Here is a 20474-nt window from a genome sequence, read left to right as displayed (position 1 = left end):
TTCAGTTCCTGTATAGCTAGTTCTTTTTCTGTTCAGTTGTGTTTCATTGTTTGTTTTTAATTATAGTTTTTCTCATTTTTTTTTCTGAATAAGTTAGCTAATGATTTGTTATCTTTAAAAACAAACAAACAAACAAACCAGGGATGCTTGAGTGGCTCAGTGGTTCAGTGCCTGCCTTCAGCATGCTTGGTCCAGGGGTTCTGGGATCAAGTTCCATATCAGGCTCCCTGCAGGGAGACTGCTTCTCCCTCTGCCTGTGTCTCTACCTGTCTCTCTCTGTGTCTCTCATGAATAAATAAATAAAATATATTTTTTAAAAAACCAACAGATATTGGAGGTACCTGGAAGGCACAATCAGTTGAGCAACCAACTCTTGATTTCAGCTCAACTCATGATCTGAGGGCTGTAGGATCTTACCCCACTCCAGGTTCCCTGTTCAGCTTAGCGGGGAGTCTGCATGTCCCTTTTCACCTGCTCACTCGTGTATACCCCCTCACTCACACACACCCTCTCTCTTTCAAATAAATAAATAAAACCATTTAAAACAAAACAAAACAGATTTTTGTCTTAACATATTAGATCTATCATTTTTCTTGTCGGGATGAGCACTGGGTGTTATACTATATGTTGGCAAATTGAACTCCAATAAAAAAATATACAAAAAAAGATCTATGATTTTTCTAATTTGCTGCAATTGGAAAATACAGACCATGGAGTCTCTGTCACAATTAATCAGCTTTTCCATTATAACACAAGAGTAGCCAAAGATAATATGTAGATAGATGAGAATGTCTGTGTACAAATAAAACTCTTTTATGGATACTGAATTTTGAATTTCTCACATTTTTCACATATCATGAACTATTAACTTCCTTTTGATTTTTTTAACCATTAGAAATAAAGGAAAAACCATTCTGATTTTGTAGGCCATATAAAAACGGGCAATGGACTAGATTTTGCTCATAAGCTGTGGTTTGCTGGTCTCTACTTTATCTTAATGTCCAAAATATATAAAGAACGTATACAACTCAATACCAAAAAACAAATAATCTGATTTAAAAATGGGCTGAAGACCTGAATAGATATTTTTTCAAAGAAGACATACAGATGGCCAACAGACACATGAAAAGATGCTCAACATCACTAATCGGGAAATGCAAATCAAAACCACAATGAGATAACACCTCACACCTTTCAGGATGATATGTCTTTAGTATATATATTGTTCCCTCTTATTTAAATTCAATTTAGTTGACATATAGTGTATTATTACCTTCAAAGGTAGAATTTAGTGATTCATCAGTTGTATATAACACCCAGTGTTCATCACATCATGTGCCCTCCTTAATGCCCATCACCCAGTTACCCCATTCCCCCCATCTTCTCCCCTCCAGCAGCCCTCAGTTTGTTTCCTGTAGTCAAGAGTCTCTTATGGTTTACCTTCCTCTGTTTTTATCTTATTTTTCCTTCCCTTCCCCATGGTCATCTGTTTTGTTTCTTAAATTCCACGTATGTGTGAAATCATATGGTATTTGTCTTTCTTTGACTAACTTGTTTCACTGGGCATAAAACCCTCTAGTTCTGGCAGCCCTGGTGGCTCAGCGGTTTAGTGCTGACTTCAGCCCAGGGCCTGATCCTGGAGACCCGGGATCGAGTCCCATGTCAGGCTCCCAGCATGAAGCCTGCTTCTCCCTCTGCCTGTGTTGCTGCCTCTCTCTCCCTCTGTCTCTCGTGAATAAATAAATAAATAAATAATCTTAAAAAAAAAACCTCTAGTTCCCTCCACATTACTGAAAATGTCAAGATTTCATTCTTTATAATCGCTGAGTAATATTCCAGCGGTGTGTGTGTGTGTGTGTGTGTGTGTGTGTGTTTATTACACCTTTGTTAATAGCAGCAATGTCCACAAAGCTAATATATGAAAAGAGACCAAATATCCATCAACAGGTGAATGGATAAAGTAGATATATATTTCTTTATGCAATATTTAGTAGTTACCTAATATGAACAATAGTAGAATATTTCCTGTATTTTTTCCTGTACCTTCTTTCCTTCATCTTATTTTCTTTATCAATATTCTCATATTTGTTGTTTTACTTTGTGCTATTAAGAAAACCTCTATTTTCCTTATGTGAGTTATTAACATTTATTGTCAAGCTTTGACCCTGAGTTATCACAGAGGAGTCAACTCAGAAATGTATCCAATTTCTTTCACTTCTCCAATTTCTTTAGCATCTAATATTTACATTGTCAGTGAAGATAGATTGAATGTGGGTATACATATCCACATTCTACCCACATTTGTTTTATCCACAATCCTATGAGTAAATAAATTCAATGCTGACCACCAGTTTTGTTGACATAGTTCCCACTCTTCCTTAGCTGAAGATGATCTACTGGTAGTTTCCTTAAAAGAAGCTTAGGTTTTATACCCTTAAAATCTTATTCTTGAAGGTAAATGTATCTGGATAAGAAATTTATGCCTCGTCTTTTCTTTTTTTTAATATATTTTATATGTTCTCTACTGACTTCTGACTTTGTATATTGCTGTAGAGAAATACGCAGACAGGTGTACTTGGGTGGCTCAGTCATTTGAGTGGCCAACCCTTGGTTTCAGTTCAGGTCATGATCTCAGGGTCATGAGGTCGAGCCCTTTGGCTGGGTGTGGAACCTGCTCAGCCCCTCTCCCTCCGCCCCTCCCCTCATTCACACTCTCTCTTTCTCTCTAAAAAAAAGAGAGAGAAATATGCAAACAACCTGATCATTATATCTTGTCTCATTTGGAGATTAATCTTTTTGCTTGAGCACTCAAATGATCCTCTTGTTTCAATCTTGAAATCCCAACAGCATTATAAGCATAGTTCTGGTGCTTTTCCTCTTGTTTCACTGCTCAATGTTCATTGTCTTCCTGGCATAAGAACTCAAGGAAGATTCATTTTGGAGAAATTTTCTTTAATTATTTCTTTACAAATAAGATATTCCCATTCTGTTGTTTTTGTTTCTTACTTCAGGGATTCTAATGATACGTAATATTGGCTTTTTATGTTTGCCTGCTTTCTACATTGATCATTTTATTTCTGACCTTTAACACTGTTTATTCTGCTAATTCTAACACATTTCATTTATATGTCTCATTTCTATTATCTATTTCCTTTACTATATTTTCCACAGTGTATCCTGGTAATTTTCATCTCTAGCTCTATGCTGAATTTAGTTTTTCTTCTAATTCTTCCTGAGTTCTACCAGGATAATTTTTATCTCCTCCAACTTCAATTCCCATATTTCTCTGAGTTTTAGTATTGCTGACTAGTGATCTAAATTTTTAACAGATACTGTTTAATTAATTAATTAATTTTTTATTTACTGGAAAATTTTGAGGGCAAATATTCACTATGTCACCGTTTTTCTATAAGAGTTCCTTGTGGGGTAAGATACTATTCTTTGCCTGTGTTTTCATGTAAGAATTTTGTATGGAAAAAAAAGATTTTTGTATGGTTGTTGGTCTGGTTCTTTTCACATTCCCTGTCATTGAAAAAGCTGGATATTCTTGGATCAGTATCTATAGACATTTGGTGAGAGAAAGTGGAAGCTGCAGCCAGAGTGATGTTTGAATTTTCACTACCCAAGGTGAGGTTCTATCAATAGCTTGTTGACTTCACTTCCACCCGATTTAAAAAAAAAAAAAAAAAAAAAAAGAAAGGTTATAATTTTAAACTCCAGATGAGCCCCTCACTTCCAGTCACTACAATTACATTACTACCCTCTGAGGTCTGCTGCTGTTGGGCTCCTTCTCACTCTTGGTATTTCATAGATTTACTGTCTCCCAAGAGAGTTCTGGCAATTGCTTATAGTTCCAAAATCCCATTTTTTTTAAAATAACTGCCTTCTGTGTTTGATAAAATTAGAGTTTCTAGAGGTTTTTGTTGGTCATCTGTTGCTATTATATGATTTCCAGGAGGGAAAGAAGGACCATGATGACTTTCTTAGCCATGTTTATGCAAGAATTCTATAATGCTATGCTTTGGAAGAGTTAAGCAAGACAGGGGCACTTATGCCTACTTTTCAACAGATGGAGTGTAAACTCTGAGAAGCAAATACAATGCGATGATGAGACGGTGAAAACCTGAAATCTCCAAGGATAATCCTGGAGTAAAAAATCTAAAGAATCAGCCTAAATGATGGAGATCATAAAAATCATAAGAGTTCAGATGAAAAGAAAATTGTGTGTTGACAGGAGCAATGACTGAAGGGGTTATATGGGAACAGAGATCAGAAGGAGTCATTGGAAGCTTTAGTAAAGCTAACGCATGTTCTTCCTTTAATTTTTTGGTCTAAGAAATTTGGAAAATTCTTTCTCACTACCATTCTGTGTTACTGGTTGCTTTTCACCTACTTCAGGATATGTCAAACTGTGAAGAAAATGGAAAGAGATAGAACTAATTGAGGGGGAGGAAAAAAGTTTTGGAATAAAAAAATATTTTTCCTCTCTGTAGTCACCAGAGCCTATGCCAGTTCCCCAGAACCAAACCAGGCTCCCAGAGGCATTCTGGACCAAGGGTTCTTGGCACAGACAAGATTCCAAAAGACAGAGGTGCCTTTGAGCCATACCCAGGAACCTGAAACCAAGCCAAGATAGCTTGGAGAGCAAGAGCAGGGAAGTGGCTTCAGAACATTTTGTCAGATACTTTTTGCTGGTCTCTTTGCTTTATAATCTTTTAAAAATGATTTTTTTCCTTCTGAATATTTTCATCTATTTTAACTAGTTATTTCAAGGAGAATCATAGAAAGACCTGGGGAAGGCTGAACCCACATTCCTCTTCCCGCCCTCTGGTGCAGCCCTCTGCCTTTTGTCTCTCCATCATCGTTTACTTATAAGCTTGGTTTTGGCAGCCAGTAAGTTTATTTTACATTTTACTGAAGTGTGAGGGGAAATACTGATAGAAAACTAAACAAAATCCCTCACAAAATGGTATCACCGAATAAGCAAAGTACCTGAAAGAGGCAAACATTCGGGTGCCTAGAACTCAAAGCCTGATATTTCTTCCCTATAAGGCACCCTCAGAATCTCTTCCTGCTCTGGCTGGTGATCAGATCATCTGAAAATTAATCACTGGTGGAGAGAAGACTGTATTCACTGTCGAACTATGCTGCAGTCCGTGCCTCTGAATCCCTGCCTCTCCAGGTTTCATGCTTGTGTTACCATAAGCTTTTCAAAACAAGGTGCATAAGCTCCTTTGTCATTCTTTTGAAGATATGAAAATGCTAGTTATAGTGTAATTTTTTTCTTACTCCTGCCTCAACTATTAGCAATTATTGAAAAATAACATAAAAATAATTTCTGTCTTATGCGTAATTATGTATATCACCTTTAAAATACATATTTTTAAAGGGAGAGCTACAATGGCCATACATAAAACTAAAGATATATAAAAAGACTTTGGAAAGCATTAGTTTACATAATTTTTCACAGCAATTCAATGAGAATAGACATTAATCAGATGTATGTGTGGGGGGTGGAGTATGTGGATATATATGTGTGTATGCATATATCTCAAAATAAATTATATTTTCCATTAAGTATGTCAATGGTTAACTGTTACACATCCCCATAACTTTTTTGGAGTAATGTGCCAATTTCACACAGAAGAAGGATAAACCTTTTTTCTTTTCTTTTCTTCTTTTCTTTTCTTTCTTTACTGGATTCCATTCCCAGTGTGGACCTCAGTGTGAGACTGAACTCACAACCCTGAGATCAAGAGCTGAACTGAGATTAAGAGTCTGATACTTAACTGACTAAGCCACACAGGTACTCCTGAGGAAGAATATAACTTTCAAAAGTAAACACAATAGCTAGAAAAAGTTATCCTCAAAGAATGTAAGAGAGGGATAGGTATTATTTGTTAAATGAAAAAGGAAGAGCAAGAACTTGGAGATATTTGTGAATAGAAAAATACACACAAACTGAGAAACCCTACACGTAAAGAAATCTAACAACGATTGACAAGCTGTTTGTAGAAAACCAATGCCCACTTTATTTCCAACTTTCCACATCTTTGGGTGAAACTTGAGGACTTCATGAAAATTTCAATGCATTCTTTCTACAATGAAAATATCAACTCAGGGCTCCTGAGTGGCTCAGTCAGTTACATGGCTGACTTTTTATCTCAGTCCAGGTCATAATCTCAGGGTCCTGAGATTGAGCTCCACATCAGGCTCCACGCTGAGAGCAGAGTCTGTTTAGCATTCTCTCTCTCCTTCTCCCTTCGCCCCTCAATTGCTCTCTCTCTCCCTAAAATAAATAAATAAATAAATAAATAAATAAATAAATAAATAAATCTTTAAAAAATAAAAGAAAATATCATGGGTTGTTGACAGCATATTTGTAATCTGGCTTGGGCCTTCCACATTCAGAGGTGGCCCAGATGTGAGCTGAGATGTTGATTACACTGATGAAATTCATTTCCCTGAGGAATTCAATAGTATTAGTAAGAGTAGCTAAATAGATAATGGAGAAGTAAAAAGCACACATGTCTAGCAAGAAAAAAAACAAAGCTGGAGGCATCACGGTTCCGGGCTTCACTCTGTATTACAAAACTATAATCATCAACATAGTATAGTACTAGAACAAAAACAGACACATAGATCCATGGAATAGAATAGAGAATCCAGAAATGGACCCTCACTTTATGGTCAACTAATCTTCAACAAAGCAGGAAAGAATATCCAGTGGAAAAAAGACAGTCTCTTTAACAATGGTGTTGGGAAAATTGGACAGCCACATGCAGAAGAATGAAACTGGACCACTTTTTTTAAACCATACAAAAACCAAATAGATGAAAGACTTAAATTTGAGATAGGAACCCATCAAAATCCTAAAGGAGAACACAGGCAGCAACCTCTTTGACCTGGGTCCAGCAACTACTTGCTAGACATGTCTCCAAAGGCAAGGGAAACATAGCAAAAATGAACTATTGGGATTTCATCATGGTAAAAAGCTTCTGCGCAGCAAAGGAAATGGTCAACAAAATTAAAAGGCAACCTACAGAATGGGAGAATATATTTGCAAATGACATATCAGATAAAAGGACCAGTATCCAAGATCTATAAAGAACTTATCAGGGATACCTGGGTGGCTCGGTGGTTGAGAATCTGCCTTTGGCTCAGGTCATGATCCTGGGGTCCAGGAATTGAGTCCTGCATCAGGCTTATGTCAGGGAACCTGTTTCTCCCTCTGCCTATGTCTCTGCCTCTCTCTCTCTCTGTGTCTCTCATGAATACATAAATAAAATCTTCAAAAAAAAAAAAAGAATTTATCAAACTCAATACCCAAAAAACAAACAATCCAGTCAAGAAATGGGCAGAGGACATGAACAGATATTTCCCCAAGAAGACATACAAATGGCCAACAGACACATGAAAAAAATATTCAACATCACTCAGCGTAAGGGAAATACTAACCAAAACCACAATGAGATACCTACCATCTCACACTGGTCAGGATGGCTAAATTTAACCAATCAGGAAATGACAGTTGGCAAGGATGCAGAGAAGGGGGAACCCTCTTAGACTGTTGGTGGGAATCTAAGCTGGTGCAGCCATGCTGGAAAACAGTACGGAGGTTCCTCAAAAAAATTGTAGAACTACCTTACAACCCATCACTTGCACTACTCCATATTTATCCTAAGGATACAAACATTGATTTGAAGGGACCATGTCAACCCCAATGTCTATAAGTAGCTATGTCCACAATAATAAAAATATGGAAAGAGCCCAGATGTTCATTGACAGATGAATGGATGATGAAGATGTGGTATAGATATACAATGGGATATTACTCAGCCATTAAAAAGATAGAAATCTTGCCATTTGCAACAACATGGATAGAGCTAGGTGTACTATGCTAAGTGAAATAAGTCAGTCAGAAAAAGACAAATGCCATATGATTTCACTCATATGTGGAATTTAAGAAACAAAACAAATGAACGTAGGGGAAGGGAAGAAAAGTAAAATAAGATAAAAATGGAGAGGGAAGCAAACCATAAGTGACTCTTAACTTTAGGAAATAAACTGAGGGTTGCTGGCGAGGAGATGGGGGGAGGGTAACTGGGTGTTGGGCATTAAGGAGGGCACATGATGTGATGAGCACTGGGTATTATACACAATTGATGAATCACTAAATTCTACCTCTGAAAGTAATAATATAGCATATGTTAATTAAACTCAAATTAAATAAAAATAGAAATAAAAAAGTGTGAGCACAGGTCCTTAGTCATCCAAAAAGGGAAGCCCTAGCTTTCCACAGGGAGTGCAATTTACTCATCATTGTGGTGCATATCTGGCCATAATAATCACCCCCAACAGTGTTTGTTGGAATAAATGGTAAACTGTCAGTTTCAAAAAATAAAACCTCATTAAACTTTTCTCACTACTCCTTTTTAATATTGTACCAGAATTTCTAGCTAATGTAATAAGAGAAGGAAATGAAAACTACACAGATTGGGAAAGAAGAACTACAACTGTCTTGTCCACAGGTGAGATGATCATCTCTGTAGAAAATCTGAAAAAAAAAATCAAGAAGAGAACTGGAATATTCCATTATAACAAGGTTGCATGATACAAAATTAATCTAAAACCAACTGCTTTCCCTGTATAAATAACAATGAACAAACGGAATTTGAAATTTAAAAATGCTATGTCATTTACATGAACACCTTTAAAAGGAAATATTAGGTATAAATCTATCAAAATATGTATAAGGTATATAGGAGGAAGACTATAAAACCATGATAAAAGAAATCAGAAAGGAAAGAAAGAAATAGAAAGATAGTCCGTGTTCCTAGGTAGAGACTCAATATTGGTAAGATGTCAGTTCTTCCCAACTTAAACTGTACATTCAATACAATACCAACCAGAATCCCTCCAGGTTATCTTGTGAATAACAAAACAAATAACAATATCAAAAAATTGATTCCAAAGTTTATATAGAGAAGGAAAAGATCCAGAATAGCCAATACAATATTGAAAAAAAGAACAAAGTTGGAGAATTGATACTATTTGACTTCAAGGGTCACTATAAAGCTACAGTAATAAAGATAATGTGGTATTGGTGCAAGAATAGAAAAATGGATCATAGGAACAGAATAGAGAGCCCAGAAATAGACCCACAAAAAAGCAAAGGCAATACAATGAAGAAAAGAGTCTTTTCAACAAATAGTGCTGGAACAACTGGATATCCACATGCAAAGAAAAATAAATGAACCTAGATACAGATCTTATATACCTCACAAAAATTAACTCAAAATATATCACAGACCTAAATACAAAATGCTATAAAAAACTATAAAACTCCTAGAAGGTAAATAGTAGAAAATTTAGGTGATCTTGGGTCTAGCGATGATATTTTAAATACAATGCTAAGAGCAAGACCCATGAAATAAAAAATAATAAATTGGACTTTATTAACATTAAAACCTTCTGATCTGTTAAGAACATTTTTAAGATAAACAGAAGTCTGGAGAAAATTTTTGGAAAATACAAATCTGATTAGGAACTGTTACCTAAAATATATAAATAGTTCTTTTTTAAACTCTATAGTAAGAAAAAAAAACTTAAAAATGGGCAAAAGATCAGAACTGTTACCTCACCAAGGAGAATATACAGATGGAAAATAAGCAAAGAAAAGATGTTCTACCTCATATGTCATCAGGAAAATGCAGATTGAAACAGCAATGAAATACCACTTACATACCTATTAGAACAGCCAAAATCTGAAATACTAACAACACCAAATGCTGAAAATCATGTGGAACAACAGAAAGTCTCATTCATGCTGATGGGAATGCAAAATGGTACACTTTGAGAGACAGTTTGGAAATTTTTTATAAAACTAAACATACTCTTACCATGAGATCCAGAAATCACACTCCTTTGTATTTATCTGAAGGAGTTGAAAACATGTCCACACTGAAATCTGCACAAGGATGTTTATAGCAGTTTTGTTCATAATTGACCAAACTTGGAAGCAATTAAGACGTTCTTCAGTAGGTGAATGGATAAATATACAGTAGAATATTATTCAGTGCTAAAAAGAAATGAGCTATCAAGCCATGAGAAGACAGGAAGGAATCTTAAATGCATAGTACTAAGTGAAAGAAGCCAACCTGAAAAGGCTACATACTGTAGGATTCCAACTTTATAACATTCTGGAAAAGGCAAAACTATGGAGACAATAAAAATATTGGTGGTTATCAGAGGTTGGGGAAGTAGGGATGGATAAACAGATAGAACATAGATTTTTACATCAGTGAAAATACTCTGTATGATAGCAGAATGATGAATATATGTCATTCTACATTTGTCCAAACCTGATCAGTGAGTGTGCAAAACCAAGTGTAAGCCAGAATTTAAACAATGGACTTCAGGTGAAGATAATGTGTCAGTGTGGGTTTATTGATTGTAACAAAATGTATCACTCTGGTGGAGAATATTGGTAGTGACTTTTCAGCAAAAATTTATAAGTTGATCCTAAAATTCATATTGAAATACAGAATTATGTATATTTAAAAAAACATTATTCCAACTTCAAAACTTACTACAAAACTATATAATCAAGACAGTGTGCTACCTTCATAAGGATAAATATATCAACCAATTGAACAGAATCACAAGTCCAGAAATAAATCCTCACACTTATGGTGTATTTATTTTTTAACAAGGTTGCCAAGACCATTAAATGAAGGGAAGAATAGTTCCTTTAATAAATGATACTGGAACTAACTGGATAGCTACCTGTTGAAGAATGAACTTGAATGCTTTGCTTTTAACATACATGAACATTAACTCAAAGTAAATTATAAAACTAAATGCAAGAACAAAAGCTATAAAACTCTTAAAACAGAGAGGCAATACTTGCAACCTTGGATTAGACAAAGACTTCTTAGATATAACAGATAAAGCACAAGTGATAATGGGAAGCACAGAGAAGATGAAATTCAGAAAATTATCCACAGAGTGGGAAAAAATACTTGCAAATCATTTACCTGACAAGAGAATCTTAAATCAATAAAAAAACGATCAATTAAAAACGAGGAAAACTAAAGGCAAACATTTTGCTATAGTTGGTAAATTTGTCACACATTCAGCAAATATATTTGTATGTTACAAATAAAGAGGAAATCCTGGGACAAACTTAGTGGTGCTGGACCGGAATCAGAAGTATTAGGATAAATTTATGATTAGGTAGATGGTGAGGGATACATGATAGATTATATAGATAGATAAATAGATAGATATAGATATAGATAGATATAGATATAGATTCATGAGTATATATAAATTAATACACATGATGTATTTTCTACTCCTGTCTGGTAAGAAGGCCTGGAAACACTGACACTCCAGTAGCAATAAGCACCCCCTAGTGCCTAGATACCCCTAGCACCAGTATCCAATAAAAGAAACCAAGTTTCCTTTGATAATTGGTTGGTTCCAGGGATGGAACAGACAAAGCACAAGTTGAGCCTGGAAGATTGTATGGTACCAAAAAGAAAGAAGGAAAAGTTGGGGACACATTGAAAGGACATAGAAGTAAATCTGAATGAACTCCCCATGGCCAATTGTTCAAAGCTGGAACAACTTGAATAATAACATTAGCATTAGACTGTAAGTTAAATAATAAAATAAATATCTATGTGCCCATATTGATATAAAATATATATAGAAAAATTCCAATCAATACATGTAGAAGAAATGATAAAAATGGGAAATCAGGGATCCCTGGGTGGCACAGCAGTTTAGCGCCTGCCTTTGGCCCAGGGCGCGATCCTGGAGACTCGGGATCGAATCCCACGTCGGGCTCCCGGGGCATGGAGCCTGCTTCTCCCTCTGCCTGTGTCTCTACCTCTCTCTCTCTCTCTCTGTGACTATACATATAAATAAAAAAATTAAAAATAATTAAAAATAAAAAGCAAATGCTTTAAAAAAATGGGATATCACCACTAGAGCACCAATAGTGCTGTAATAATAATAGTTGCCACAGGCATGATCATCTGATGATGCTAAAAATAGTGAGTGATATTTAAGGAAAAACAGGATATTTGCATAGTTCCAAAGTCCCTCCACACAAGATACTTACTAATTATAATAGGGAAGTAACAACTTTATAGTGAAGAGACCTGGCAAACACCACCTTGACTCAGTGATCAAGGTCAACATCACCAGGAATAAGACAGAGTGACATTGTGTACTTCCTGACATGATGCACTGAGGAGGCATATCACCTCTGTGGTTTTCTCTCCCAAAATACAGTCTCAACCGCAGCATGAGAAACTAATATTGATGGACATTCTACAAAATATTTGAGGACTTGGAACACATGTCAAAGTCATGAAAGACAAGGGAAGACTGGGGGATTATCACAAATTTGAGGAGTCTAAGGAGACCTGATGACTAAATGCAATGAGGAATTCTGAATTGGATATTAGAACAGAAAAAGAACATTATCAAAAAGCTGGTAAAATGTGAATAGAATCTAATGAGTTAACAGTATACTACCAACATTGATGTCATTTTGAAGAGTGTACTATGGTTATGTAAAACGTTAACACCTGGGGACGCTGGGTGAAAGGTACATGGGCACTTTTTGTAAAAATTATTTCAAAATAAATAAAAAAACTTCATCTAACTCAAATGCTCATCAGCAGTAGAGAGATAAATTATTGTGATGGTTTCTGAGGTGCTGGTGACATTCTGTTTCTTGTTCTGCATTGTGGTTGCAGTTTTTCACTTTGTGAAAATTGAGCTATAATTCAATTTTACTCTTAAGTTCCAAACATAGCATTGGCTTCTAAATTCGAATCGTTCTATTATGATCAAGATTCATTGGTCAGGTTTACATCTAAAATTAAAGGCTTGTTAAAGAATGATCTGGTGCTTAAACAAAAGTCTCATTACAAACGTAGCGTTCAATGAATGAACACACTGGCCCCATAAAGGGACAGTCTCAGGGGTGCCCACCAGATACCACCTGGGTTTTCCAAGAAGACAGTAATACTATTGGCAAATAATAAACATGCTTTCCTTCCTTTTCTAAAGTTAAAGATTTTCTGTCAAAATCTCAGATAGTTTTTTTTTGTCTATTTTACCAGTTTTATTTAATTTGTTAATAATTTTGGTAAACATGGTATATCAATGGCTTTAGCCCTACATACTAGAAATCCCACGTAAAAGTGGCTTACACAATAAATAAGATTAATTATTTCATGTCAAATAACCCAAGGCTGGTTATTGTATCTCTGCAACATCATTAAAAAGTCCAGATTCTGGGACACCTGCATGGCTCAGTCAGTTAAGCATATAACTCTTGATTTTGGCTCAGATCATGGTCTCAGGGTCATGAGATGGAACCTCACATTGGGCTCCTCACTAAGCCTGTAGCAACTTGAGATCCTCTCTCCATCTCTCTAAAAATTAAAAAAAAAAAAAAAGTCCAGATTCTTTCCATCTTTCCTCTCTGCCATCTTCAGGAAGTTGGCCACTCCTGGTTGCAAAAAGGATGCCTTCATATCAGGTTTTGAATCCTCCCACCAAAACATACTAAAACCAGAATACAAAAAAAAAAAAAAAAAAAAAAAAAAAAAAACAGAATACGGTGACTTTCATGCCTCAATTTCACCCATTTCCCCAGAAGCCCCACAAGAGTTATCTCCTATTTCGTTTTTAGAATGTTATCATTTGCTCTATTTTAGGTCAGTCTTCACCCAGGCAAACAGAATATTACCAGGATTGGCTCAGGCTTCCAAAGTTTGGGCTCTGGAACTGGAGAAGAACCCAGCATCTTACAGAGTACATGACAACTTGGTGCCTGAATCATACTGAGGTTCTATTAGCAGAGGAAAGAAGAAGCATTTCTTGAGTAGGAATTCACCAGCTGCCAGAGTGGGTATGATTCTATTATTCATTACTGTAATGTATTCTTTACAGGAGCTCTAGTGTTCCTCTGAGGAATGATGCAGCTGTTGGTTGAGATACTCATTATAATATTAAGAAAGTACCATTTTATTTCTAGTGTACTGAGAATTTTTATTGGGAACTGATGTAGTTCTGCAACAAATGACTTGTTTTGTTTCTAAAGGTTTTTGTTTGTTTGTTTTCCAAGAGGGCAAGTGTTTGCCTTGATCTAGAAAATATATTTTAGCTTACGAACATGCTTTATTTTATTAAGAAACATTATAATATTAAGTCCTCCTTATATTCTCAGAATATATCTTCCTCAGGCATAAGGATACTTGGATTTGACCTAAAATTTTTCTTCCAAATTTTTCAAATACACATTTGCACAGTATGTGTTTGATCAGTGGTTATAATAATAATCATAAAAGGATTTTAAGGTTTTCCATTTGTTTTGTGTTTCATTTACTTTATGAACTATCTGGTCCTTAGAATTTTGAAATATCTTTTCTATAATATCATCAGGCCCTGGAATCTTTAATATATCTTGGCTTCTGGTTTATGTAGGTTTATCATTGTTTAGGAAAAGGGATGAATTTTGTGAATTTATTCTTTTTTCTCAAAAGCCATGAATTTCATCAAAACACACAAAAAAGGTAGCCTAAAGGTATAAAAAATATTACCATATATTTTCTCTCTTTAATTATATCTGTTTTTCTTTAAATTTCTAATCTTGAGTATTTACATTTTCTCTAGTCTTCCCAAATTGTTTTCCATTTTATCAAATTTTTCAAAGAACCAATGTGTGGGTGTATTTGTTAAATCATTAATTGTTAACTTTCATTTTTAATATTTTTATTAAATATTTAATATATTAAATATATATGATTATTTTTTCTTAGGGTTGCTTTGTTGTGAATATTTGATTTCTATTATTGAATACTTTGTTTACATATTTTCATTCTTCTAGTATAATGTTGGCATTTAGGGTTCTTGACTAGATATTTGGCTACATACCATAATTATATTTTTAAATCATATTATGATTATTTCCTAAATAGTCTAAAATCAAAAACACTATACCTTTATTTTATTCCTTGTTAACAATGATAAAATTTCAAGTGGTACCGAAATATATACCTAAAAATAAATTCTCTTGTCTTCCTTACCTCAAACCAATTTTTCAAAGTGCCAACTGTTAAGAATCTCCTTATTCTTTCAAATATTATTTTATTCACACAAAATACATTACATTAAAAAGGCTGTAACAATTCTTGTGCTCAAACTGTTGCCTTCATGGTAAATACTTCCCTACAATAGATTCCAGGGAGTGGGTTTCCTAGGCCCAGGAGTATGTACATGTCTAATAGTTTTTTTTAGGATTTTATTTATTTATTCATGAGAGACACAGAAAGAGAGAGAGAGGCAGATACACAGGCAGAGGGAGAAGCAGTCTCCCTGCAAGGAACCTGATGCGGGACCCGATCCCAGATTCTGGGATCAGGACCTGGGCCAAAGGCAGATGCTCAACCACTGAGCCATCCAGGCATCCCTGTACATGCTTAATTTTGATAAGTACTCTCACATTGCACTCCACAAAAGGCTCTATCAGTTCACACAACAATAGTATATATTTATGCCCATTTTCCTACACTCTGGCCCACCTTGGTATATAATCAACATTTTAATTTATAATTTGTACTCAGTGGTATTTAGCAGATAAGTTTTAATTTTTCTGAGAAGCTGGACATTTCTGTTGGTGGTGGTGGCTGTTTAACCTTTTGTCATTGTTCCAGAATTATTTTTGCCATGATTCTATATGAAAATATGATTGGTTAAAACTTTACCTTCCAAAATTTATTGTGGTTTCCTCTGGAGATTTTTAAAAGAGCTATATACAGTAAAATATGCCATAAGTGCCTAAAAAAGATGAAGTCTTGTCTCCCTGTCGGGTATAATTTTAATATGTGTTCCATATTAATATATTACTGTTATATTGGGGAGATTCTATATATCTATATATTTTTTAAGATTTTATTTATTCATTCGAGAAAGAGAAAGAGAGCTCGAGAGAGAACACAAGCAGAGGGAGAGGCAGAGGGACAGAAGAGAGGCTCCCGGTCAAGCAGGGAGCCTAATGTGGGGCTCAATCCCAGGACCCTGGGATAATGACCTGAGCTGAGGCAGATGCTTAACCGACTGAGCCACCCAGGTGCCCCTATATATCTATATTTTATATCTGGTTAATTTTCTACAGAATTTGTCTAAAATTTTTACTGCTATGTTAATTTCTTATCATGTTCATAATCATTTTTGTTCATTCAAAATTACCATGTATCTCTGAAATCAAATTAAAGATTTCTGATCTGACTAAGAAGTAAGTCAACATATTTCTAGTTTACGTATGTATAAATGATATACATTTATATGCAAACAACAAGTCCAGGCTTCTGGCTTCCTCCCTTCAACTCAAATCTGGAGGTACCACAGCAACTAACAAAAGGTTTCAGTAAATACCTTGAGGGGAGTTAGAGGTGAGCATGTCCCAAAACGTGGGGAGCAGCTGCCAGTGGGAGAGCTCCAGGGTGCACACTCGTGGCCTGACCTAGGGACAATTTTCTAGGGGTGCTTTTTTCTCATTGTTTTCTCCTTAGCTCCACTGGGCAGCCAACAGTAATAAATGTCAGCATGTCTAAACCATTTTCTTCCCACTCCCTAAAGCAGACAATATTCTCAGATGGCAGCTACACTTGAATTAAAACATAGCTTGGGCCAGAGGCACTGGGTGCTTCTCTCTACAGTCAAGAGATGCCTGGGGAGACAAAGAAGGAAGGAATGTAGAGTAGAAGTTCTGTCCTATAATGCTCCTTCCCTTTAGCCTCACTGAGGTAAGTACAAGCGAAGGCCTATGTTTTCATCAATTCGTCTAAAGTAGACATTACTAGCCTTTGTAGGTGATAATGAAGAGAGGATAAAATTTAGGTTTCTGGGGAAATCAGGATTTAAGAGAATATTAAAGTAAGTGGTAAGTATAAGAAGCTGTAGAAAAAGAAGTAGACCTAATGGAATACAAAAAATAAGAATTTAAAATATGTATGGGTGGAGGAAGATACTGGAAACATGAAGTAGAAACAAGCAGCCAAGAAGAAAAATTAATTGGACATATCTTGTATAAGAGATACAATTAGTGAAATCATCTCTAAGGACAGGCTAATGAGCTACTTAGGGAGCAGGAGGTTAGCTCAAAGAACATTCCCGAAGGGCATCAGGAAAGAATAAACGGTGAGCAAATGGTGAAATGGTAACAAAAATAGAAGGAAACAGAAAACATTCAGTAAATATTCAGAAAACATTCTAGAAGTTCCAGAAAAAGAAGAGGAAGCATTTGAGCCGATAATGGGGATTTTGCAAATAGTAAATGATGTTGTAATATTTCAGATTAATCAGGCTCAGATTACCTAAGGAGATAAGAACTCTAGGTGGTTTCAGTAACATTGAAGACAAAGAAATATTATAAAAGTTTCTAAGGAGAAAAATCAGATCTTTCCCAAAGCAGTAAAAATTGGATGGACATTAGATACCTTAACAGCAACATTGGCTTGAGAAGATAATAAAATTTTATTCTGAGAGTCCCAAAGAAATGAAACGAATAACTTCATAGACAACTGAATCTGCATCTAATGCACGAAAGGATCCAAGATACTCTCAGGCACGGTGAGTCTCAGGTAGTTCCAAGAATATCATCTTTGAAAGCATTCTTAGAAGTCATTTTTCAGGAATAGGAAAAATAAATGGAGGAAGAGAAAACAAGAGAGAACAGGGAGGGGATGGCCTTACTAAGGTTTATGTTTTGGTCCAAATAAGCCGCTATTTATAAAAATTGGGTTAATTCCTATAATCAGGTATTGAAACTCTAGAAAATATGAACTTGACTGGAACCTGGTGATGGTGATCAGGGCACCAATAGAAAGTGAGAACACGATGACCTGCCTGGAAATATAGAGATGCAGCTTAGCTTTTTAGAAGTATGCACTTGAGTCTTCATAAATGAGAGGAATAGAGAATGTGTGAGTCCAAGATAAGTAGGGGTAAATGTGCCATTTATCCAGTGGTAAATATGAAGTGGCATAAGAAGAAAGCTTAAGAAACAGAAAACAAAATAAAATGGCAGGAATTAAGGCCGCAGCATAAGGTGGCAACTCCAGTACCAAAATAGTTCATTTATACCTCATGAGAGTCTAGAAATGAATTGTGGTGACTTATAAAGAAAAAAATGTGTACAGTAAGATAAACTAAACTTAACTGGGAGAGGAATTCGGGCAATGATACAAGTACGGGCAAGGCACATGTACTCAGTGCTGTCCTTGAACAAGACCACACAAAAAGGTTGATAATCAACACCTGTTAGAATAAGTGTATAAACTCAAGTACATGATATTACTATTTCCTTCTGACATGTCACCTCACAGGACCCTGCTTAATTGGTCTATGGCTCCAACTTCAATTGCTACTCGCTGTCAGCTGCTAAGGTTTGTACAGTGTTAACTACCTGCACTAAAAAACAAACAAACAAAGACAACAACAAGAAAAAAACAACTACCCACACTAACACCAAAATGCTACTAGGTCAGGGTAGTCACCTCACTAAAAATGTTCCGTCTGTTTGCTTTAAGCAGGTTACAGTCAGGGCACCTTGGTGGCTCAGTGGTTGAGCATCTGCCTTCAGCTCAGGGCGTGATCCCAGGGTCCTGGGACTGAGTCCCACATCAGGGTCCCTATAGGGAGCCTGCTTCTCCCTCTGCCTATGTCTCTGCCTCTCTCTGTGCCTCTCATGAATAAATAAATAAAATCTTAAAAAAAAACAGGTTACAGTCTATCTCTCTGAAATATCAATGCTGCTCTATAGTCCAAGTCATAATGATCTGTTCCTACAAAGACATAGTTGTGTGTTATCACATAGTGCCAAAGAAGAGAATGTCTGATATTTCTACAGGATCGTTTCTTCGTTTTCTTAATCCTATATCCAATAAGAAAGCATCACAGCGAAAACTTCCCAACACATCATTTTAACAAGTTAGACCACCACAGAGATTTAAAACCTGTACGCACACTGGACAAGTCACTTCACCTTTCTGGGCTTTGAATGTCTCCTCAGTAAAGACAGATGTTGGACTAGATGACATTTAAGATTCCTTTTGGTCTTCATATTTTATAATGACTTCCCATGTCAACCTTGCCCTAATTTATTCATGCTAATAACTTACTTTAAAACTAATGTTGATACCTTTTGTTTTGTTGTATTTGTTATAGAAAGCAAGAGCAAAAATGTGAACCAAAAAACTCACCTATAAATCTGATCATCTCTGTCTCTTAACATCAGTTTATATTTCATTCCTTCTTGCTTATGGATTTAAACGACTGAAATCAGATTTCCATAAATTTTGCAATATGTTTCAGTTGCTTAATACTATTATAATTCACATGCTACATAAATCTTTACACATTTCATTTAATATTCTATAACATGATCATAATATATGATCATTTGCTTATTTTTTCTTTATTCTCTCATATGTGGTCATTATAATTGCCTCTGTCATAAAGGTTGCAGTGTTTGTCTTTCTGCTTTTATAGCTGTTTGTATTTAAGAAGTTTTTCTTGGGCTGCCTGAGTGGTTCAGTTGGTTAAGCATCTGTCTTCAGCTCAGGTCATGATCCCCGGGGTCCTGGGATCAAGCCCCATGTGGGGATCCCTGCTCAGTGGGGAGTTTGCTTCTCCCTCTGCCTCAACCCCTCCCCTTGGCTTGTGCATGCTCTCACTTTCTCTCAAATAAATAAATAAAATCTCTTTTTTAAAAGACATTTTTTCTCAATAGAATTTCTATATGAAATGATATAAATAATGTTTTATATGTTGGTAACAGTTTATGGAGGCTTACTATGTACAGACATTGTTTTATGTGCCTCACGTAGATTAACTCATGGATTCCTTAAGTCAATCTACTGGAGTAGGTACTATTATTATCATCCCTTTTTACAGAAGCAGAATCTGAGGCACACAGGAGAGAACAAATAACTTCCTCATGGCTTGATGGTAAATGGCAAAGTTGGAGTTCAAATCCAGGTTCCAAGGGTGGAGCACTGCAGAAGCACCTGTGACCAGGTATACCAGCACTGAGCGCCAGCCTTTCCAGAACGATGCACAGGACATGCTATTGTATCAATTCTCCATTAAAGGGGTATCTGGCACCTTCATGGCATAGACAGATTCGAGCTGCTTCAGTGTCTCTTTTAGATAAAAGAGCATGCGTGCCGCATTTCTGTTTGGAGGCAGTCTCCCCCGTCTATGAGGTACTAAACTACTCAGGACGTCTAAGATTCATTTGCCTACATTTCCTTGTGCGATGAATAGAGAAGAATTTATAAGGATCCTTAAAAGCACCCTAGGTCTCAATGCAGACATTATTTCTGGTTTTATATAAAACGGTTTTTAAAATTTATTTATGTTTTTAGCTTTCTTTGCTAATT

Source organism: Canis aureus, chromosome 37, assembly GCF_053574225.1.
Source record: "Canis aureus isolate CA01 chromosome 37, VMU_Caureus_v.1.0, whole genome shotgun sequence".
Lineage (NCBI taxonomy): Eukaryota > Metazoa > Chordata > Mammalia > Carnivora > Canidae > Canis > Canis aureus.
This window is presented reverse-complemented; position numbering follows the sequence as displayed.